At 36.8% G+C, this 26,226-nt stretch overlaps 1 protein-coding gene across 2 annotated transcripts in view; it reads right to left on the reverse strand.

Annotated features, from left to right (window-relative positions):
- Window positions 1-597: 597 nt before the first annotated feature.
- The window catches only part of LOC149798885 (protein FAM43A-like), a 70,773-nt gene continuing 45,144 nt past the window's right edge, over window positions 598-26,226 (reverse strand). The window contains exon 2 of one of the 2 annotated variants that reach the window (XM_089957806.1): window positions 598-1,431. The gene's annotated coding sequence lies outside the window, so the exon portion shown is untranslated. Of the gene's footprint in view, window positions 6,995-26,226 lie in introns of both variants that reach the window. The other variant, XM_089957805.1, reaches the window with a different exon arrangement.

Here is a 26,226-nt window from a genome sequence, read left to right on the forward strand (position 1 = left end):
ACATTTTCCTTCCGTGTTCATCCTGAGCTACCTCTTTTCATGCATTGATACCATTCACTACTTTTGTTTTGTGATTATGAAATTAGAGACCGACATTTTAATTTTTAGGGGTAATGGTGGGGATGTGTCTGGAGATCTAAAAAAAAATTAATTTCGATCTTCAAAAATAGTCTTGCTCAATGTATAGAAAAAAAAGCATTATGAAATTCATCATATTGCCTGACAAAAATTATCTTGAGGTCCAAAGAGGAAATCATCATAACCCCACCCCTAAATCCTAGTCCCTTCGCAACACGATTAACAGCCCCTTCCCGCCACAGTCCCGCACTCGTTGCAATGAAAGAAGGCAAAACATGCAATTGTGTATTCCAACTGATTTTGTAGACCAAATATATCTATGCGTTAAACGTTTATGCATAGTTCATACCGTACAGATAAACCTGATCGTCGTTGTCGCATCTGTTGCCTGTTAAAACGAAAGATGCTATTATCAGACCTTTACTTAGACGACACTGTTAGGCTAGAATTGTATTACAGAGCTAACTTAATAGGTGAGAAGGACGGTGGTAAATAAATCAAAAGAATTTAAAACCTGCCTGAAGTTTGACATTTATTATCATAATTTCATATTTGAAATTTAATCATCTGCGTTTATTACAAGATTAAATTTTTTTTATTGGTTTCCCATCCTGACAATGATACAAATCACCACATACGTGACCATGATGGATTATAAAGTAACACATACATATGATGTTAATAACATAATCTGAGATTAGACATAAATGATAATGTAACGCTATCTATGTTTATCACATACTACTGACCTTTATGTGACATCGGACAAAAATCATTTGACACCTTGTTGTAACACTTATCAACATCACATCACTGACTAATGCCAAGTCTTTCACATCACTGACTAATGCCAAGTCTTTTATGTTATGCTATAAATTGTCTTATACTTGTGCTTATTTGACATGAACATTCATAAAACTCGTTCAATAAGACAGTAGTGCATTCCTGCAAACAGCTCATGGGCTACATTAAGACACCCCTGCAGGCAGCTGATGGCATATATAATGACACTCCCGTTTGCAGCTTAAGGCATGTAATGTGTCACTCCTGCAGGCAGATCATGGAAAGTAATACAGCAATATAATAAGACACTTCTGCAAGGCAACTCATGCCATATTAAATGACCCTCTTGCTTGCATCTCATGGTACAAAATATTATTCATTTTATAAATTTCAGTGAGATCAAACTCATGTACTCTGAACTTCCATACCGTAATAATTAGACTTTTCTTTGGAGCGTTTACAGTGCATATGTTCATACTAGAGGTACACAGTATTACTGGTTTACCACTGTACTTTCTTCCGGTGGTACACACCATGGTACTTTTACACTGTACCAACACTAGTTTCCATCTGTAATGAAATAAAGAAATTTCCAAGTAATTTTGTTACAAATTTATTGATATCAACAGCATATTTTCATTTTTATGTCAAAATAATTTGTTTTCTCCAAAACAATTATATTTTTTGTCACAAATGAATAATAATATTGTTGTTGTTGTTGTTGTTGATATAGGGTTTAACGCCATTTTTCAGCACAAGATAGGCTATACATGGCGGTCAGTATTAATGGTGGATGAAAAACCCGGGAAAACTCCGGAAAGAACCACCGGAATAATAATATAATTACATTTATGATTATTAAATTAAATGTTTGACGCATGTTATGTATGCTGATGTGGTGGCCAAATGGGATGATGTAAAAATATTCAGGCTAAATCCAATTTTTGGAAAAATGTTGGATTAAAAACAAAACGTCATTTTGTTTAGTTATGCACTAGCACATTGTTAATTCGTTCAGTACGTTTATTCTGTTGTAAGACTGATTCATCCTATGATTTTCAGGAGTGCACTTGTTTTTTGTTTGAATTTACATAATTAAGTCCATTAAAGTTTTTGAGTAAGCTCATTTTATAGGTACTGGCTTTCTCAGAAAATATCTTGCCCGGGCATTGGCACCCCACGCAGTTTCCCTGCCTATTATATCAGTAGTGCAGCAAATAAATTCAATATCAACAATTCCTATTTTTTTATCAACAAGCTCTCTAACTTCGCACAGTGTCTTTCACCAGGTGTTAGATATAGTGTATGTTTAATTATCCGAGTTAAGATACCGTTGTTAGATAACAACTTGTACAACAATTAACATACAAATAGCAAATTCATCTGCTATAAGTTACTGACCATTTAATATTGGAGAGGGGACTGTGATTTTCTTTTGAGCTGAAATGATTTGTTTTATTCTGTCTCAAGGTAATTTTATTCCAAACAATATAACATAATATGATGTTGTTTTGCTATAAATCCAAGAAGATATTTTTTCCAGCTATTGACAGACAGACATTTAAAAAAAGTAAAGTCCCATGCCCTTGCCCTAGAACATTACATTATTGGTCCCTAATATAATCATACTGTGGTAGTATCACGATATATTCAGACACACCGTGGTACAGAATTTTGGGTTGTACCCAGTTTCAACGCACAAACATGATTACAAGAAACAAATTCTTCCATCAAGGGATTAGTGTTTAAAAGAATGACTGAGAACATGATTAATGAACACACTTTAATGAAAACAAGATTGCTACAGGTACATAACAGGCTCATCTGAAACATGATTAGTTTTGAAGATAAACTATATCATCAAGATTGAGTGATCATTGTGTTCATGTATAAAAATAACAAATAAGGAAAGGCAATATAACAAAATAACAATAGCCCCAAAAACTCAAATTATTTACAATTCTCACATCTTCTTTCAACTTCTACATGAAGCCAGAATATTTTAACTCAAAATAGCTTGAATTAATACACCAAGATGTACAAGTGGGCCTGAAATCGCTCACCTGGCCATCATTACCCAAATTACATATGCATCGGCATTTGACCAAGAAATCTGGGTTATTATGATGCTTTAAAACATTTAAGGTTTTTCGAATGTCTTTAGTAATGGCAGATCAGCAGCACATGTGCACATTTTGAAAGAGTTATGTCAAGATGCTTCCTGTGAAATCATGTCCGCTTCTGATCACCGGTTTTTGAGAAGTTTACCAGTAATCTTTGTTATGTAATTGTAGAAATATCTAATATAATAGTAGATGGGCATCCTTTGGACCAATTTTAAAGTCCTTCATGCCAGGAGGCCTACTGTCAAGGCGAATTCTGTTCGCTCTTGTTTGAAATGTCTTTCAAAAATTCTGCTTTTAGCAATGCCAGCTATATATGACAATGGATTAGTACCAGTTGTACAAAATTTACAAGATTTCGTGCTTTTTTCCAGGATGTGCAGGTACACCAACCAAATCTTAATTTATTGATTCCCTCCTTAAATTTAGCAAGTGCACAAAATTCACAAACAGGAAAATAAATATACCGGTCCCATCCACATAAGAAGAGTTCTAGCGTTCATTAATAGTTAAAAGCTCAATCTGACCATGTGTTTGACTTCTGAATCACTACACCCATAATCAAATACTTACTATGTGACTTTTGCAATAAGCTAATTTCTTTGACTATCGACTTATTAAAAGAATATACCAACTGTATTTAGCAAGCTTATACAATGCCAGTTTGTGCTAATCTCCCATTATAATGGATATGATTTACTACCCATGTCATAACACACGATTGCTGTTAAATGAAATTATAATGGATATGATTTACTGCCCATGTCATAACACACGATTGCTATTACATGAAATTCTAATGGATATGATTTACTGGCCATGTCATAACACACGATTGCTGTTACATTAACTTCTGAAGGATATAATTTACTATGTCATAATCACAAGATTCTGCCGCTGTGCTGGTAAAGAAGTTAAGCAAGGAGATTTATCTTTATCATTACAAGTTCTTTTTTTTTATCATGCGCACATTTGCTGAAACATACAATAATGTGTCTATCCATGGATACGATACTCCCATAAAAGCTGGACCGATTCAATTGAATTTTTTCCCTTGTGAAAATGCAAGAGGGGAACTTCCTCACTTGTGAAAATGGAAGAGAAAAATGTCCACTACTGTGTGAAACTCCTGAAAGATCACTGGAAATTGTTTTGAGCAGTTTCTGAGAAAAAAAGTTGTTAATGTTAACAGGTTTTTCTATTATTATTAATGGTAGCTACACTTGATGGCAGACGCATCACTTAAATTTTTTTAAAGGCTTTAAATCCAGCATGTTTTCTGTAAACTTTGGCCAAATTCTTTTCAGTGTTTTTTTATTTATAGAAGCGGCAGTTGAATGGTTTTCTTTGCATATTCTTTAGATGAATCAGCATCATAAAAAATTTGTTTATTGGTACAGGTGGGCATATTTGATGGCGGATTCATATTATTGTATAAACATGAAATGGCATTACATCAAATGTCTTCAGTTAAATTTAGTTGAAGTTGTCTAAAGGTTTTACTATTCTCAGAAGAAGAAACTAAACTTGATCACAGGTTAGTATCATTTAAAAAAAATCAAAAAGCCTTTATGCCAAAATGCTTTCTGTCATAATGAGTGACTTTCCTATTAGTGATATTTAACAAAAAGCTGTTTCAAGTTTTCAATATTTTCAGAAAACTGGTGCTAAATTTGATGGCACATAAGAATAGTTTTGCATACAATTAAAACGCATTGAAGCTAGAATGCTATCTGCCAATATATGATTGAAATTGGCCCAGTGGCCTTCGGATGGGGCGAGAAAAGCAATTATTGATGGGCAACATGTTCCACACGCAGCACCATACCATAAACACGACCTTGACCTAATGACAGATGAGCTACAAGATATCTTATTTTCTTTCGACAGGAAGTGATTCTTGATAAATGTTTAAAAGTTCAAAACAAGTATTTCTGCAAATGGTTACATTCATTTTCTAAAATGTGCAACAATTATCCAAACAAGAAAGACTTCTTGTAAAAATGCACACACAGCAAGCACAACATGCAACAGAATTTTCTGAATAAAATACAAATACATATTTTAGATCAGTGAAGGTTATACCAGTGAAATGAAGACAAAGGATTATGCAAAATGATTGAAATAAATCTTTCTATGCTAATACTAGTTTATCATTTTCATCGTTGTGACTGTCAAAGAAAGCACTTCAGCATCATGCCATGTCAGTCATCTGTGAATATCTATATCATGTTCACAAAGGAAAACAATTCATGCATAATTCATCTATACATAATTTTACTTGAACATAAAGACACTATGTTAATCATGACTGTATTTTTCAGACTCTCCGATGTGTTCTATTTTAAATTGATTCAACTTTGGTTACTGGGGCCTACTTATAAATACAGATGGTATCTTGCATTACAGTGTAAAATGAGATGTGAGTTTTCTCCCCCTTTCTGTGTATAGTATGTTGCATCGCCGTCTACTGGCAGAAACATGGCATTTAGCTATTTGGATGTAGTGGTAATTCATGTTCTTCACATTGTTTTGACCAAATCATATTTGCATCTACCTAATACCACTGAATAAGTAACTATTCATGGAAAATATGTATGCATGAAAACCATGTACACAAAGCAAGCTGTGGTTATTACCGTATGTACATATAGTGGGACACATGTAATTTTGATAAAGTTTAATGTTTTTCAAGATAATACCACCATATATAAATGACTACATATAAAATACACTTAAATAATTAGCCATGATATTTTTCATATCCAAAGTTTCATCTCTTAATAACAATCTATGACTAAATACTTTTTGTCCTTTGCATCATTTGTTGAATTAACAAACTATGTACGTAATAACAACGAGAGGGGGGTACTTCCAAGTCTCACGGGGGGGGGGGGGTTTACTTCTGAGTTTCAGTTTAACATTACTTGTCATGATGTGATTGTCAAGGGCTAGTCTATCATGTCTGCTACTGTGAACTAGTTTTATACATTCATATGGCTTAAAGTCTGTGAAGACCATGATTCCTGCTACTGTGACCTACTTTTAGACTTTCATATGGCCTATGGTCTGAAGACTATGATTCCTGCTACTGTGACCTACTCTTAGACTTTCATATAGCTTATAGTCTGTGAATTGTATGAAAGACTATTGAAAATAAATGATAACTGTATCCAATGAAAAATAATCCGTGCAACACTTACCCAGAATCTTATTTCGTACTGCATGTTTTTCAGTACAAGGAATCCCTATGGTAGAATAACTTGTCATTTGTTTACAAGTTGAAAGAGGCATAGGAAGTGGGGGAAACCACACAGCTATGTTTATACCTTGTAGCATGAGATATGTATGTCCGCCGCGATATACTGACAAACAGATCAGCATCGAACTGTAGGACTTCTCTGCTAGCTCCATATCGTAATTGTACTCTCATAATATAATCAACTTAAATGCATTCTTATAGTATAATCAACTTAATTGCATTCTCACAATATAATCAACTTAATTGCATTCCCACAATACAATCAGCTTAATTGCATTATCTGAGTACTCATCATTTCACGGCATTTTATTTTCACACCAAAACAAATTTGAGAAAAAAACATAATTTCTATGGAATAAGTGTTGATTTGGAAAGGACAATGTGGTGGCGTTATGCTACACAAAGAATACGTCGATAGGGTAAGAAATTGAATCATCATTTCTAACTCATTTCAATATTATACATTTTCTATATTGGCTATAAATATATGGATAATTGCTGAGGCAGGTTGAACTGGTGTTTCTATCATGGAAATGACATTTCATCAGAAGAAACCTCTCCCCGAGACTCACGCTCATTTTTGTCTTCCTCAGCCACTAATTTGACTGAGATCTAGACGCGATGTCTGTATGTCTTGAAAGTTCTTATGACGGTGTCACGAAAGTCCTTCTCACAGATATGGATGTATGTATGGTGTACCATTTATTCATGGAACATCAGTGGTCTCACCCTAATTACAAGTCTGCATCTGAAACGAATAAAAATATACACTAAAAAGAATTCCAATAAATTATTTTGAAGAAAAAAAATCTCTTGGTTTCATCTGATTGAATTATAAATGGACTACAAAATTGCAATTATAGTGTTTCTGAATCTTAATGACAGTGTAAATGGCATGTTTGGATCCAAATGATGGTGAGAATAGATTGTTTGGATCCAAATGACAGTGAGAATGGATGGTTTGAATCCGAATGATGGTGAGAATGGATTGTTTGAATCCGAATGATGGTGAGAATGGATTGTTGGAATCTGAATTATGTTGAGAATTGTTTGAATCTCCATGACGATGAGAATGCATCGTATGACTGGTGTTTAGAGGCACATCAATGCATGAGATTTTATGAAGTGTCAAGGCAACTGAGATAACGTGTTCTGTCCAGATTGATGCCATGGCAGTCGAAAAGACATAGTTTGGGCAGGATTTGAACTTTCACCCTTCTGGTTTCGAGTCTGGCATATGAATCAATGAACCAGTGAGGCTGTCAGTAATGAAAATAAGACAGACAAAATCCTTGGAATGCTGCCATATGCTGTAGCATAATGCAAAAGCATTGACAAGTCATTACAACAGGAAACGTATAACACTATGACCCAATAGTTTCTTTACACCCAAATACCGCGAAAAGATCGATGCCCTATTGGGCGAAAACAGTTCCCAGGAATTTAAGATAAAACCATTTCTTCCATTTCCTATATGATATTCTACAGCAGTAACAAGATTTTCAACTTAGCTACTGTGGTACAAATAGTCAGCTTGACACCATTTTCAGTTAGGACAAAGGAACCATCATTATAAGTCTTTTAGTGAAAACTCCATGTTACAATGACCTTCCATGCAGTGGAAGTAGTGAAAAGATGATTTATAATACAGTCGTCATGGCAGCTATATAAGATGTGCGACTGGCACCGTTTTCATTTAGGACCAACTAGACAATTCCGGATTACCAAATAGGCAGAGAAGGCACCGGCCTAGGGGCCCCGCGACAACGGATCAAAATAATATTGATAAAAAGTATTAGGAGATAATTTGTAAGGGAGGGGTCCAAGATTTCGACTGCCTAAGGGCCTAAGGGCGTCCACGTGGGTTTAATCCGGACGTGCAACTAGGTATTATATTGCTGAAAACATCATGTTGGCATACTATCCATTTAGGAAGAAGTAGAGATAACATAATTATCAGATACGACCTTCCTTGACGTCCAATCGGTACCATTTTCATTTAAGATCAATGTCTTCAGATAAAAACACCACGTCAATATGACGTTTTGTTCAAGTTGATTTATCATAAGTGTGTGTGTGTGTGTTTTAGTTTTTTAACGTAGCTTTAACAATTTTTCAGTCATATCGCTACGATGTCTGCAGTGTGGCAGTTTATAGTGATGTCTAGCACTGGGGCATCATGCCGCAGACATGTAGCATGATGTCACACCCAGTCACATTATCCTGACACCAGACCGACCAGTCCTAATACTAACCTCTTAATGCTGAGCGCCAAGCGAGGCAGCTGTTAGTACCATTTTTGTAAGTCTCTGGTATGACTCGGCGGGGATCGAACCCACGACCTCCCGCATCCGAGGCGGACGCTCTAACCGATGTATCATAAGACAAGGGCAGCTATACTGCACGTCAGATTGGCGCCACTTTTATTTAGGACCAAATGGACAAATCATGAGATGCCTTTTAGTGAGAATCCAATGCTGATATGACCATCGATTCAGGAGGAGTAGCTAAAACAAGATTTTCAAGATAGCAACCATAATGGATGTCAAATCGGCAAAATTTTTTCCTTAGGATCAACTAACTATACATCATAGAAGTCTTTTGACAAAAACCGGTGTTGATAAGTCCTTCCATTCAGGAGAAGTAGCGACAAAAATATTTTCAAGATGGCTGCCATGGCGGCCATATTAAACGTTAGATCGGCTCCTTTTTTATTTAGAAAGAACATCGTGAAACATCTTTGTAGTGAAAGCCCATTCAGGAGGAGTATTGATAACAAAATTTCCCAGCTGGCTGCCCTGACTGTCGTACTGAACATCCGATCAGCAGCATAGAGACATGATAGACTATGTCTTGAGACATGATGGACTATGTCTTGAGACATGATGGACTATGTCTTGAGACATGATGGACTATGTCTTGAAATAAACTTCGTCTTGATATTACCATCCTTCAGGAACATTAGCGATAACACTATTTTCAAGATGACCGCTGTGACAGCCATATTGATGTCCAAATAGCATCATTTTCATTTAGGACCAGCTAGGTCATGGGATGATTGTGTGTGTAAAGTTTCCTTCATGTAGTTTAGGAGGGGTGGCGATAACAAATTTGTACTAACAGACGGACGCACGATGGACGGACAACAGACTATTCTATGCTCTCTTCTGATCTATGACCAGTAGAGCACAAAATGAATACAGCCATCAAATTTCAACAGTGTCAGAGAAACTGAGCTAAATGCAAAAACTTCATCTGTGTGTGTGTGTGTGTTTGTGTGTGTGTGATTTGGATTTTTAACATAGCTTTAACAATTGTTCAGTCATTTCACTATGATGTCGGTAGTGTGACAGTTTATAGTGATGTCTAGCATTGGGGCATCATGCCCCACTCAGCCACATTATCTTGACACCAGGCCGACCAGTCCTAACACTAACCTCTTAATGTTGAGCACCATGCGAGGCAGCTGTTAGTACCATTTTTGTAAGTCTTTCATATGACTCGGCCGGGAATCGAACCCACGACCTCCCGCATCCGAGGCGGGCGCTCTAACCACTAGGCCACCGGATTGGTCCAAAAACTTCATGTGATCACGTGAATGGTCACTATAATAGGTCACTATAACTTTGTTACCGGGTTGTAAAAAGTTGCAAACATTAAAACCAACACAAAAGTTGATTAGCAAGTAATTTTAATGTTCACCCAAGCTAGTGCTTAATACGACTACCACTTAAACAAAACAAAACTGATATTCATTATCAGATGTGTGAACCACGTAGAATTTGTTTCTAGCATTACCATATATGACCGCTTAAAGTCGTTTAAACTAAAACTACTATATACATCTATGCCGCTTGTCTTAACAATAATAAATATTTATACAATAACTTGAGAGGGAAATCTTAGGCATTATTATGACGGCAACAAACCTACATTTGTCTATAGTAATTGGTCTCGGGCTCAGCCAATGTGAGTATGTGAGAAAGCTTGCCATTAGTTTTCCCTGATTTTGTGGTTCTTATTGGGGTTTTCCCGGGCTCTTCCTCCATCAGTCATACAAGCCACAACATAAAGCCTATCTTGCGCTAAAATGTCGTTAAGTCCCAAAACAACAAATATTTCAAAAACTGGTTTGTGACAGTCTTTCTATGAATAAATCTAGAATGATAATCCCAATGAAAATAATTATGTATTCCGTTAATTTTCTATAAGGGATGGTGGATTTGGAACTAAGAGAAGACAATAAATTTAGAAAAAATCAATGATTTTAAGAAAGTTAATTTTCCAATAAGAGATAAATTTCTACTGCCCATAAAGCCAATCAGTTTCTTTCTTTCCTTCAACTTTCTCTGAATAATCAAATTCAGCCATATCATCTGACCTCAAAGTTATGCGAATAAAGTTCCTGAATAGGAGGAATCAAGAGACCGTCAACAGCAATGCGTCCAAGCGTCTATAAAATTCATTTTTCTTCCCTAAGTCACAGTGACCTTGACCTTTGCATTTTTGACACCAAACTGATAGATTTCTTCCGTACCACATGGGTAAGCCATCCTCCAAGTTTGGTCCACGTCTGTAATGCAGATCTAACATTATTGTGCGGAAACCATTTTTCTTCCATCAGACAGCCTCTGATCTTTTGACCCTAAAATCGATACGGTGCTTCCTTATCCCAGGTGCAAGCCATGAACAAATTTTACTCCAGGTATTGATGCAAAACTAATCTTATTGCTAAGTAACCATTTTGATTCTTCAATCACAGTGCCCTTGACCTGTGATCTTTTGAGCCGGAAATCCATAGGGTTCTTTTTTACCCAAGTGCAAGCCATCTAGAAAAGTTTGGTAATTGTAGATAGTGGACAACACGATTTATTATGCGGAAACGAAATCGGTAACCGACGAATAGACAGACGGACGAGAAAAGTCATAATGTAATATGATCCACGGTATGGCATGCATTTCAAAATTCAATCGCAGTCTGGAATATTTTTGTAATATAAAACCACGAACTTGTAATTCAAAACGCATAGAGTGCATCAAATCTAGACATTAAAAGGTCATAGTTATGGTGCGGATAAAATGAAGAATAAATTCAAATAAACGAAGTTTGAATCAAGGAGATTATTGGTATATTAGGAGGGACGTATAGCTGAGTACAGACTCATCAATGACAAGCCCATGATGACATTAGGAGGGATGTATATTGGAGTATAGACTCATCAATGACAAGCCCATGATGACATTAGGAGGGATGTATATTGGAGTATAGACTCATCAATGACAAGCCCATGATGACATTAGGAGGGATGTATACTGGAGTATAGACTCGTCAATAATAAGCCCATGATGAAATTAGGAGGGATGTATATTGGAGTATAGACTCGTCAATGACAAGCCCATGATGAAATTAGGAGGGACGTATGGCTGAGTGTAGATTCGTCAATGACATGCCCCTGATAATATTAGGAGAAAAATGTTGGGAAGTGGTCTTCGTTGACAATGAAACAAGACAGTAAATTCGTAGGCAAAAAAATCACTAATACTGTATAACAAAAACCTGCTACAATAAATAGCACGATATTGGCTGTCTAAAATCGGACAAATGTGTGCAAAATATTTAATCTATTTGGTTAGTTCAATGGTTGGTTCCGACGCATTATAGTTCTGGTTTTCGCTTCATTGCCTGGACATGCATGAAAGATCAAATCCTCACATGCGGAAAAAAAGCAGCAATAATTAAATTCAGCTATTGACTCTAATACTGATAAATATTACATGTGTGTGCATGACCTAAATTTTAGTTCTTACGTAAAGTTTTGCGGCACTATGTATGTATGTATGTATGGTTGAGTATAACAAAAAAATAGATGCTAATACACAATTAAGTTTTTAAAAAAGCTGTGTGCTAGTACAGGATATCTTTGCACATATTTTTACGTGTAACTCCTGATACCTGACATGGTATCTTCCCATATATAGCCAAACATAAAATTGATTTTAACTCCAACTGTTAATAATGACTTTGAAATCTGACTTCAAAAATTAAACTCCTCATAGAAAATGCAACTCGTCGCGTAAAATTAGAAGTCTCATTTTATATCTACTGTTCGTATGATTAAATGTGACAGTCTTTCCCGTACGTCTGTGAGTCTTGCGTCCGTCCGTATTTTTTGTTGTTGTTCATATTTCTTCTTATTACACGAACTCTGCGTACATCGATTGCTTCCGAGAAGACGGGTGGGGAAGAGTAATATTCTGTATGATTTATGTTTCTGATACTGGACCAATCGACTATAATGTGTGCGGACGGGAGTGGGGTGAGAGAGAGAGAGAAACTTTTCAATTTAGTATGGTGTTCACAAGGGTAAGGACATGATGCAGCCTCTGGGAGTGGTCGAAGTTAGTGAGAGTTGCAACAATAAATTTTCATAAGTAATAAAACGAGCTGATATTTGCGATATATACTCATTACACTGTTACAGCACTTTGTCTCTGATAGTGCACGAAATTTTGCATTACTCCCTATGACCTACACACCCAGTTTGGCAAAGCTTATTACTAGCGGCTACATCCTCCTTCACCCAGAAGGTCAGCAGTCTTATGTTTTATTTGTGATGTATGGATTCAAGGTTGAGGGGATATCAACTTTAAAATTCAAACACGACAAAATACAGGTGTTACCCAAATGAACTGCAATCACTTTACAACTGGTCTGTTTTAAATTTAAATAATTTAAACAAATGTATTTAGTTTGCATGACAGTTAGTCTCTATGATAGTTTGTGCACTATTGTGTTAGGCTTAGAAGAATTAATAGTGCCGTATTGAGCACGCGGAAATATCATGCTTGCAAAACAAGAGTTCATGATTAGTAAAAATTTGTGGTGTTTTTTTTAATCTTTATTTTTTTATTAAGTAACTTGCGTATCAACAAATGAAACGCACCTTCTATGCATATGAGAAAGAAAAAAAAATTAAATTACACGTAGCTGAGGGGAAAAAATGAAATTACACGTAGCTGTCTACTTCCACCAGATACCTGATATAGTTACAACTTGAAATGTTTCAGTGATTTATATAAAACCAGAATTATCTCTCGCAAACATATCCCCCATCACAGTGACCTAATCGAAAAACTTAACCAGAAGTACGTACAGACGAACACTGGTAAGACCACATGCCCTTTCCACATTTATGATAAGTAATATAAATTCAGCGTGATGCTTTTCCAATACGCTCTGATGCCGGATATTAATAAGAGATCGTCAACCAAAATGTCGTTTGCAGCGTTTCTTGTTTTATTATGTTCAGTATTGGCCATTTTACCCACAACACACACACACACACACACACGCGCGCGCGCGTTATAAAGGCCAAGCTAGAAAAGCAACAATCTCCCTCAGATGCCTTTTGAAGGAGTGTACGTATATCTACATTTTTTAACTTGTCTCATACATAATATTATTTGCATAGATATATCAACTGAATTTGTTTATAATCACACGCATGCAAGTGCGCTTTCCCGCGTTTTAAAGCCCAAGCCAGAAAAGCAATTATCTTTCTTTTAGATGCCTTTGGAAGAAGTCTACGTGTACCTACATGTTTGTAACGTATCTCATTCATAATATATATATGCATAAAAATGTCAACTGAATTAAAAATGGGTGAAGGCAAATTCGGCACACACCTTCATTATAACTGTAAAGATTTGTTCTCAGATGACTACCGTATGTACCCAGTTCGATGTTCATTAAAAAGCTAGCTAGTACCGATTCAGCATTTTTCGGTTAAAAAATTCATATAACGTACGTAACTGTTCTGTCAGGATACATGACCGCGAGGTCAAATTAATTTACTTTTTTTAAAAAAGTTTTTATACGCCACTTTGTGCAGGCAAGTTGAACTCTGTGAGACCCATGGAAAAAAATCTTCGTCTGGTTATGTTTCGTGAGATCCATGCGGTACTAAAGGCTTTACATATCATCGTTAACCTTATCACTTTGTTGTCATGAAGTATAAATCTTTTATACCCTGACTTCGGTAAAACTTAGCATAAAATGATGTAGACTTGCTGTTAAATTATGTCAAAGATCTGAAAAGCGAAACCCGTTATGTTGCGATGTACTCTTGCTTAAGTTATGTAAAAAAAATCGGTGAAACAAACTCCGTTTTAACGCGATGTGCACTTGTTTAAGTTATATCATGGACCAGTAAAGAAAAAACAGGTTGTTTGCTGGGTGTTTCTGCGTTGAACAGTTGCCATAATTCATAGCCCTGATGAAGCAACAACTCCCTTTATCGCAAACATACTATGCCTATCGCAATCACAATATTGAGACGTATGAGTAAAACTGACCATGAACTCAATAGCCTGTTTAAAATGCTGCTAAGAAAATTACTGCAGATGATATTACGTCACTGTTACATGTATCATGTGCATGCCATGTGAATGAATTAGTTTGGTTTTGGTAGTTTACTGCACAATAAGAAAAGCAGGCTGTTTAATGCCAAGTCCATTGCAGTGAAGTGCCCAATCTGATTAAAATCATATCTCTGCTGTTATACATGAAGTTCTGACAGCGACCGCTCAGGGGTCATGTTCTGGTAACCTATGTTATTACCATAATCGTTAATTTTATCAACCAATCAGATGAAGTCTTAGATCTTCGCGTTTGGAGAAAGAGCACTGAGGATGAACAGCATCAACGTGTACCGAACGAATTTATTCACTTTTAGATATTTTAAAGCTGCATTTCCATTGGGTAATTCAAAGGTCACCGGAACATGACCCTTAAGAGGTCGTCGTCAGATCTTCACGAAGATTGCGGAGATCTGATTTTAATCAGACTGGTGAGGTGCCTTGCCCAAAGACACGCCACAGTAGTCTACCCGGACTGATCCGACGGTAGGATTCCGGCACGTTAAACCAATGAGCCACATCGGCTCCTACGTACATTAATGAAAACATCATTACTGTCAAAGCATTATGACGGTGTTAAGGAACTGTTTCTTTGCGGTATAGCATCCTCAGCTTTGTACCTAATGTATGAAATATCTACACCTATTCAGACTTCAGATGAGAATTACAGATTGCTTTTTTAACAGTGACTTGTTCAGAAGTCACTAAATTTATCACACTCGAACAGATCAACATTAACACTATGATCTTGAGTACATTTTTCTTGCTTGTCACAGGATATCAATAAAAAAAATTTACACAGCCTGCTCCTGTTTTAAGGTAAACTACAATATGCCAGTAAGCTGGTATTGCATTCTATTTAAGTCCCAGAGGTAATTACTTTTCTGTGATTTTCATCTGTATGTACTTTTTGCATTTGATGGAAATCGGCAATAAAAAAAAAAAAAAAAAAAAAAAAAAAAAATGTTCGTTGAGTTAAGCCTCTTTGCTTTTGTGTTTGTCAACAAAGTAAACATTCATGATTAGTTTAAACATATTTTATTCATTTAATTTTTTAAACGTGTCGCCTATTACATGCTGAAAAATGGCGTTAAACTCGCAAAAAAACAAACCAAATTATCAGCCACGAATCCCATAACTGATGAAAAGCTCTGTTTGTCTCAAGAAGAATTAAAACTTCAGGGATTTTTTACCATACACTTTAGAAGAGTTTGACTAATCCATTCAAGGTGACATGGAGAGTTTGATTTGTCCATTTAAAGTGACAAGGAGAGTTTGATTTGTCCATTAAAAGTGACATGGAGAGTTTGATTTGTCCATTTAAGGTGACATGGAGAGTTTGATTTGTCCATTTAAGGTGACATGGAGAGTTTGATTTGTCCATTTAAGGTGTCATGTAGAGTTTGATTTGTCCATTTAAAGTGACATGGAGAGTTTGATTTGTCCATTTAAGGTGACATGGAGAGTCTAACTAAACCCTTCAAGGTGACATAGTTTGACTTGTCCATTTAAGGTGACACAGAGAGTTTGATTTGTCCCTTCATGGTGAACATTAGAGCCTGACTTTCCCCTTCAAGATGTCACGGAGAGTATGACTTTTCCCTTCATATTAAAAATTAGAGCCTAACTTGCCCCTTTAAGATGACAAGGAGAGCTACGATAAGATACACAAAGAAGCCTCTGGTCCAGTTTGTGAAGAATGGAAGAATATACTCAATGTTTAGAAGTAAGGTTTTAAACTTTATGTGGGCATCTTACTTCCCAAAAAAAGATTTTGTGTTTTACTTTATAGTTCTCACCTATTGGATTACATTACATTCCACTACTGCGTTTGTAAGATAAAATGTACTCTAAGCGTCCTTGTGTTTGACATTATGTTTCTCACCTATTTGCATCACATTACACTCCACTACTGCGTTTGTAAGATAAAATGTACTCTAGTATAAATCGCAATGGCGAAAAAGCAACCATACCTTGCAACTAAGATTTAGAGTTGCTACACAACAATTTCATTAAAGCATGCAATCTCTGTTATCTTTTAAAAGGTATCACTTTACGAATAGAACTAATAAGCTGTTACTGCATTCCACTATAGTCCCCAAGACAATCTCAAATTGTTTCTCAGAAATTTCCTGGAAATTAGCTAACCCATGAAGATTGTTACTTGCATTCAGTAGAAAGCCCAAACAGAAAATAACATATTTATTGAGCTCAGCCTCCTGGCATTTTACGTTGGATAAAAAAGAAAATATGTGTGATTCGGCAGGTTCAAGCGGGATCATTGGCACAAAAATTTGCTGTCATTTCATACAAATACAACTATTGCTAGAAAATGCAACATGATGTACTGGATAGGCTGTGTTCACGTTAGTGGCTAGCATTCGTAAGTAAGACTGTCCTGGTGAATCTGAACAAGTAATTCATGTACTGGACATTATCAAAAAAAATGTTGTAAAACTAAGGAAATATATACTGCACGTAATTCCCGTAGTAGCAGCAAATGTTACAACCACGTCAACAGTCCTCTATAGTGCACGAAAAGCCACGAGCAGTACAATTTTCAATCCACACAATATCGATACCGAAAAGTAAGGAAACATTTCTATACAAGTGAGCTATAAATTGTGCCCAAAATAATATTGCAATGCATAACCGATTCCTTTTCCCCGTAACTTACCTTTAAACTTTCTGAACACGAACACGTGTAGAGGCTGGAGGAATTGCATAGAAACACCTCAATATCATAAGACGGCAAAGTAATCTCGAACCGAACAAACGGAAATATGTCATTGTTCTACAAATGTCACTGGTTCATTCTTGACACCACCATGAAAAGTAAGGAAGATAGACAGGGATAAAGGATGGGTATCACTATAAAAAAAATAAAATGTACCCCATGGTCATTCTTAGGAACGTGCTCCATGGTCATGCTCTGAAACGTACCTCGTGGTGATTCTTAGAAATGTACCCCATTGTCATTCTTAGGAACGAGAAGCTTTTTCTTCCGAATGCTGGAAGCACTTAGTAATACGGCTGGTTGTTGTTGTTGTTGTGGGGTTTAACGCCATTTTTCAGCACACGATAGGCTATGCATGGCGGCCAGTATTAATGGTGGAGGAAGAACCCGGGAAAACCCCGGGAAGAACCACCGACACACGAGAAGCTACTGGCAAGCTTTCTCACATACCCACATTGGCCAAATCCTAGACTCGAACCCACGCAGACAGAGGTGAGATGGCAGTGATCCGTAACGGAGAGCACTTTAGACCACACGGCCATTCGGGGCCCCAGTAAGGCTGGTACAGAGAGAATATATATATATATATATATATATATATATATATATATATATATATATATATATATATATATATATATATATATATATATATATATATACACACATACATACATACGGTTGCTGAAAATGCTCGGTTTACTCTAACCTTATCAAAAGTGCTCTGAAATCCTAATCCTCCATTGCTTCTGAATTAACTGAAATAAAGCTGAAGTAATCGGGATGTTTAAACGAATTCCTTTACACATTTATCCCAAAACTGAAATCGGTGTTACTGGTGATCGTAGTAACCACTGACGCGTAAGAAACTATAAGGATATTAAATTAATCGATTACGATTGATGTGACCAATTTTGTCAAAATTTCAAAGCACTATTCCCATGCCTTGGAGTGTATGTTGAAGGGACTGGCCTCTACTGGCCGAAATGAATTTTCAGGAATTCAAGATATGAACATTTCTTTTTTTGACATTTTGAATGCTAAAAGCATTTCTCAAATTCTTCAGCGATAACAAGATTTTCAGCAATTGGGGTGACCATACTGGACGTTAAATTAGCACATTGACATCTAGGACCAAGTATACATCATCATAAGTCTTTATGTAAAAACACCATGCCAATATGACCATCCATTTAGGAAGAGTAGTGACAACAATACTGTCATGACGGCCGTTGTGGCAGCCATATTAGATGTAAACTTGGCACCATTTTCATTTAGGACCATCTGAGAATCATATTAAATCTACTGAAGACACCACACCTTGATATGGCGATCCTTTTGAAACAAATAAGAGATAACAATATTTTCAAGTCGTCAAAATGAGGGTCAGCGCACATCTTTTTTTTCAGTCAGAACCGACTAGACACTGTAAGAACTCTTCTTTTCAAAATGACTTTCCAATCAAGATGAGTAGCGATAACGAGTATTTCATAGTGGCCATATTGGTCATCAGATCGGCACCATTTTAACTGAGCACCAAAGCTGGTTAGAGCAAAATGTAAACTTGACCTGCCATCTAGGAGAAATAGCGATAACAAGATTTTCAAGGTGAGGACTGGCAGTCATTCTGGATGTTATACCAATTTTCTTTACAGCCAATTACAAGTTTTTCATTGATAACTCCATAATGATGAGACTATTCATTCAAAAAGGGTAGCGATGAAATATTTTCAAGAAGACCGCACTGGACGTGCAAGAAAACTGCATGTCAATATGAATTTTGGTTATGGAGGAGCAGCGATAAAAGGTTTTTGAGTTGGCTGTTGTGGCGGACATACTGGGCATCATATCGGTTAATTTTCATTCAAGGCCAACCAGACATCTTCTGCTGAAAATCCCATGTCAAGATTACTTTCCGTTCTGGAGAAGTAGTGACAATTCCATTTTGATAAGGCACTCAGAGGTCATAAATGCTTTGCCATGGTTTGGTTTTGTGGGCTTAACGCTATTTTTCAGCACATCGTGGGTTATACATGGCGGACAGTACATTTGGTGGAGGAAGAACCAGGTAAGAACCACCAACCACGCGAAGCGACTGGAAAGCTTTCTCACGCATCCGAGTTAGCCGAGCCATGACTCAACCCCACGCGTACACAGGTGAGATGTTATTGATCTGTAAAGGACAACGCCTTAAAACCACTCGATATATATTATTGTTGTTGTTGTTGTGGGGTTTAACGCCATTTTTCAGCACACGATAGGCTATGCATGGCGGCCAGTATTAATGGAGGAAGAACCCGGGAAAACCCCGGGAAGAACCACCGACCCACGAGAAGCTACTGGCAAGCTTTCTCACGTACCCACATTGGCCGAATCCAAGACTAGAACCAACGCAGACAGAGGTGAGATGGCAGTGAACCGCAACGGAGAGCGCTTTGGACCACTCGGTCACTCGGGGCCCCCACTCGATATATATATATATATATATATATATATATATATATATATATATATATATATATATATATATATATATATATATATATATATATATATATATATATATATATATATTACATCGAATAAACAACACAACTTTGCCAAAGCAAACAGCTGGGGCTCCGAGTGGCCGAGTGGTTTATATATATATATATATATATATATATAATGTGACCTCTAACGAACTATATGAAGTTATCATTAATTGTACGTTCTCCTTGGAGGGTACTTTCAGCTATCACTAAAAGTAGGCCACGGTAAGTTAAGTCAAGTGAGCACCGGCACCTTTTTCTATATGTAGTGATGAAATTTGATGGGTGTGTTCACTTTTGAAATCAACAGAGACACAAGACTGTAGCTTAAAGTGAAACACATATACTCTCCACGCGCCGTTGCATATTTCCATTTTTATGTTCGCTTGTAGCTCGGTGCCCTACGTGCTGAATTATATTATCATAAAATGTTGTGTGTACGTCTACCTATATCACTTTTGTTAGCATACATAACAAGTGAATTTGTAAAGACTTAATTTTATTACTGAACTGATTAGGCATGCGCAGCAGACGAGATAAATCTACATAACTTTTGTTGGTCCATTCTATTCTTAGACCTTCAAATTGTATCTAATCATACACGTGAAAGAAGAGAAAACAGTCTCTGATTTTACCGATTTCATAAATGGGAACGTTTGTTACACCTAAGTTTCATGTAAATTTCACTGCAGCATCTCCTGGTCAAAAGTATTCATAATAATTGTTGGAAGGGTGAGGGTGTTGTAGATCACGCTGTTAATTTTGCCAGGCAAGTATAGTCTGGTTCCCTGCTTCGTATGCTCCCTTCGTTTCACTCAGCAATGAAATCTGGTGAACGTCGACGCCATATTGTCATGTGATCAGAACAAATGGCCTAAAACGGAGAGATCTAGTTAATCTAACCGCGGCACATTTATTCCTTTAATATATTGTTTGTCAGTGACAGAATGTGAACTTTACTAATACTTTCTTTTTGAACTATAGAAGTCGTTATCTTGTGTTCAAGCTTAACCACCAACTCCGTCATATAATTATTTTTACAAATAGTTTTTACTAGAAAGCGGAGATGAAGGAAAAGGGTGCACACAACGATATTTTGTTATAATGCACATTTTACACAGCGTGATCTAAAAAAAATTCCTTCTACAATCTATTCCTTTATAAATTTTACGTCGAAATTGAGGTGATGTACGACAGCCTAAATATACCCAAAGATTAAAACGAAAATATCACCCCTCTTTTACGAGGGTGTGAGGGAAACGATTGTCTTGCAAATATTGCACACTACACACCATGTCATCTAAAATAGTCAAGTTGCAATATGTTCATTGATCAATTTTACATCGATATTGATATCCCTTTGCACATGACACCTCAGACTTTGCAAAATATTAGGATCGAAATAGCAACTCTCTTCCACGAGGTTGTGAATGTGACGATATTTGGTTCAATACTGTACATTCCAACTGCAATACTGTACATTCCAACTGCAATACTGTACATCCCAACTGCAATACTGTATATTCCAACTGCATCATGTAATTTGCAAACGATTCCAAGTGCAATCAGTTCCTTGATACCTTTTACATCAGGATTTATTTAAGGCGACAGATGACAGATTTCATTTGCCAAAGATTAAGGCCAAAATACTATCTCTTCTATGAAGGCGGACGGTTGGGGGAAGGGGAGTGGAGTGGGTTGTCTGGGTAAAGTATTAATGATTAAATAAAACTACATGTATATGCCGAAATTTCTGATCGAATCTTCATGGTATTAAATTAAATATCCATCTGTATAAATTAGAACTTTAATATTATTGTCTCTTTAAATAATTCACTTAATTAAATTTTTTTTTTAAATACAACAGCTCATCCAAATTTGTATCATGCTGAGGAAATACGTGCCTTTACTAATGAAACACAATGAAAATAATGTATGTAAAATAATATATCAGTATCAATGTAAAATTGTTCAAGGAGTGACATAGTAAACAAATTCTAACATTACTCGATCCAAACGTAATTCTGGGATCCCATCCCTCCCAAAAAAGGCTGTTTGATGGTAATTTCAGCTCAAACCTCCGGTTGTGGAGGTCGCTTTGGCTGTTGTTAATCCACTTTGTTCAAGGAATCAACTGCAAATGAAATTTGTCAGAAATGTCCAATATTGGCCAAAACATCAGCCTCGCCTCCTCATAGAAGATAGTTGGTGTTTTGGTCTTAATGATTGTCAGAATTTGGATTGTCATGAACGATACATCAATATCAATATACACTTGATCAAGAAATCAGTTACAAATCGAACTCTCTGATGATGTAGTCTCACAGACACTTATCTGAGAAAATATCGTCACCACCCCGCCCCTCTTTCATATAAAGGAGATGGTATTTTGGTCTTAAATCTTTGGCAAATGAAGGCTGTCATCTATCGCCTTACATCAATTCCGATGTGAAAGGTATCAATGAATTCATTGCAAATGATTTGTTTTTACATGATGCAGTCGGAATGTACAATATTGGACCAAATATCGTCACATTCACCCCCTTATGTAATATGGTTGCTATTTCGATCCTAATATTTGTCAAAGCCTGAGGTGTCATGTACAACGAGATATCACTATCAAAGTAAAATTGATCAAGGAATTTATTGCAAGTTGAATATTTGAAATGGTGTGGTGTGAATAATACCTTGAAATAAAATAAAATAAAATATCCTGGCTTGAAAGAAAATCACAGCAACCCTACTCCACCCCCAAAATTAAATAGTCGGTACCTTATAGTAAATGGATTTGCTATGTGTACGTTAGTTATTGTACGAGATGCCGTCTAAACGTTGTAACTACAGCGTGTGTGTGTGTGTGTGTGTGATTTTAATTTTGATGTAGCTTGAACAATTTTTCAGTCATATCGCTACGATGTCTGCAGTGTGACAGTTTATAGTTGTTGTTGTTGTAGGGTTTAACGCCATTTTTCAGCACACGATAGGCTATACATGGCGGCCAGTATTAATGGTGGAGGAAGAACCCGGGAAAACCCCGGAAAGAACCACCGACCCACGAGAAGCTACTGGCAAGCTTTCTCACATACCCACGTTGGCTGAATCCGAGACTCGAACCCACGCAGACAGAGGTGAGATGGCAGTGATCCGTAACGGACAGCGCTTTAGACCACTCGGCCACTCGGGGCCCCGACAGTTTATAGTGATGTCTAGCACCGGGGCATCATGTCGCAAGCATGTTAGATGATGTCCCACCCAGTCACATTATCCTGACACCAGGCTGATCAGTCCTAACACTAACCTTAATGTTTAGCGCTTTGCGAGGCAGCTGTTAGTACCATTTTTTAAAGTTTTTGGTATGACTCGGCAGGGATTCGAACCCGCGACCTCCCGCACCCGAGGCAGACGCTCTAACCACAAGGCCACCGGAGTGGCCCTGACATTATAGAGCTTGTTGATAAAAGTAGCGTTGACGCTGAAGCCTACAAATTACTATCTACACTACTGATATAATATATAGGGAAGCTTCCGGGCAAGAAATGTATCAGAGAGAGCCAGAAAACATAAAAAAACACTAACGCGACAAGCGAGAAAATATTTACTGAATTAGAAAAATTACGTAAAAAGTAAAATAGAAAACGACCGTTCTCCTGTCCCATAAATTAATAAATGTACTAGACATATTAACATGCTAGTAAATAATAAAAAGAAGATTTGTTCTTTTCTTTGGAATCGGAAATTTTTCCAGAATTGGTATGAATGTCTTTCACAACACCCGATTCGGCCGCCATGTAGGTACACGTGACACATGTCAAACATGTAATTAAAGGTTCATTAATATAATTTAATTTGTAATATTCGAAATTATATTATGACCAACGTAACTATTTAAAAATGTATTTAAAAAAATAATTCTGTCAAGAAAAAAACTTTAATATTAAATTCGTAACAAGATTACTCGAGAATTTCTGTGCATTCCATACCAACGTAAGCTACCGATGTACCGCTAGTTTTTATCCCGATAATGTTTCCTTTTTAGGCAGTTGACTCCTCCAACCCCTTACCGTGCCCATCTGGCGACATTACAAAGTGCATTTTACCTTGTTCTCGTAATCAGAGAACATGTTGATCAATGACTGAGCAAGCAGATGGGCAACGCCCAAGGCAATATCAAATGAAGAAAGAATACCTTAATTATGTAACGTTTTCGTATTAGAGTGTACAATCTAAAGTGAACATATAGGTAAATATATATCCGTGTACTATCGAAGGTGTCAAAATATGGCAAACTTTGTCGTTCTTGTCTGTAGTGATTAATAGAAAACATAACTCGTGAAATTATTCATTTCAAACTCGGAAACTTCACACCTAGGTGTTGACTGCAGGCACTCAGCTAAAGTAGACTATTATAAAAGTTGTCTAATTAGATAATTCTAACCAGCTATGAGACAATTTGCTAAATGTCAAATTTAATTAAGATCTTTCACATTTGCAAATTATACTTTCCAAAGAAATACGATTATTTTTTCAGTTGCTAATAATAATTAACTTTCTTTTATTTATTCATTATATTCGTTAATATTTTTTTTTCTTGTCTCGCGGTTGATAAATTTGTTGGTCTTGTCATACTGGATGATTTATAGCGTAAGAAACCACATCATTCCTTCTACCTGCCAATTATATTAATTTTGTACATGTATAAATAAATACTGACGCAAAATTTTGTTGGGGGAGTGGGACTGTCAGTCATAATTACATATGTAGGAAACTTTATTGATTTATACTTCACTTCAGATGTCTGCCATTCACTGTTAGCATACACCGCTATACGTGTCTACCATTTACTATTGGCATATTCCACTATAAATGTCTGCCATTCAATATTAGCATAATCCACAATAGATGTCTACCATTCACCATTGGCATACTCCGCTATAAATGTCTGCCACTCAATATTGGCATGCTCCACAATAGATGTCTACATTCAATATTGGCATATTCCGCTATAAACGTCTACCATTCAATATTGGCATACTCAATTATAAATGTCTACCATTCAATATTGGCATACTCCACTATAAATGTCTAGCATTCAATATTGGCATACTCCACTATAAATGTCTACCATTTACTACTGTCATGCTCCACTATAAATGTCTACCATTCAATGTTGGCATATTCCGCTAAAAATGTCTACCATTCAATGCTGGCATACTCCGCTATAACTGTCTGCCACTCAATATTGGCATACGCCACTATAAATGTCTATCATTCACTACTGACATACTCCACTATCGATGGTTTTAACGTTAATTTTTCATTATGCGATATAAATTAGTTAACTTATCTGCGATAATGTACTGTTTTTTTTTTACCAGGTGGGAAATATTTGTATTGCTTGATTGAATTGCTCAATAACATTTAATCATTTTTTAAAAAAATATGAGAGTGAATGATCAAGCAAGTGCATGTTCATGAACTTGTGGCCTCCAAGCCATATGTATGCGTGAGCACACGCGTTTTCGTGTGTGTGTGTGTGTGTGTGTGTGTGAACAAACGCTCTAAATTTAAGACTCGAGACTTAATGAGAATCTGTATAATTTGACAGAACGCTTGGTGTATGGATGAACACAAGCGTTTGTACGTGTGTCTCTTTGAACAAAAGCTGCAGGCTCTAAATGTAATTTTCTGACTCGAGATTTAATGACTAACACTGGGGGCCCCGAGTGGCCGAGTGGTCTAAAGCGCTCACCGTTACGGATCACTGCCATCTCACCTCTGTCTGCGTCGGTTCGAGTCTCGGATTCGGCTAATGTTTAATGGTTATGTGAGAAAGCTTGCCAGTAGCTTCTCGTGGGTCGGTGGTTCTTTCCGGGGTTTTTCCGGGTTCTTCCTCCACCATTAATACTGGCCGCCATGCTGAAAAATGGCGTTAAACCTTGCCAGTAGCTTCTCGTGGGTCGGTGGTTCTTTCCGGGGGTTTTCCGGGTTCTTCCTCCACCATTAATACTGGCCGCCATGCTGAAAAATGGCGTTAAACCTTGCCAGTAGCTTCTCGTGGGTCGGTGGTTCTTTCCGGGGTTTTTCCGGGTTCTTCCTCCACCATTAATACTGGCCGCCATGCTGAAAAATGGCGTTAAACCCTACAACAACAACAATGACTAGCACTGCTATTTTATTGTGCAAATGGATGCATTCAATGTTTAAAGCCACACCGTATGATGTAAAATATAATCAGATTAAAGATCGCGGGCCGAAGGATCCGCATGCCTGGCTTCGAGGAAGACAAAACCCCAG

Source organism: Sinohyriopsis cumingii, chromosome 5 (genome assembly GCF_028554795.1).
Source record: "Sinohyriopsis cumingii isolate HCF-2022 chromosome 5, ASM2855479v2, whole genome shotgun sequence".
NCBI lineage: Eukaryota > Metazoa > Mollusca > Bivalvia > Unionida > Unionidae > Sinohyriopsis > Sinohyriopsis cumingii.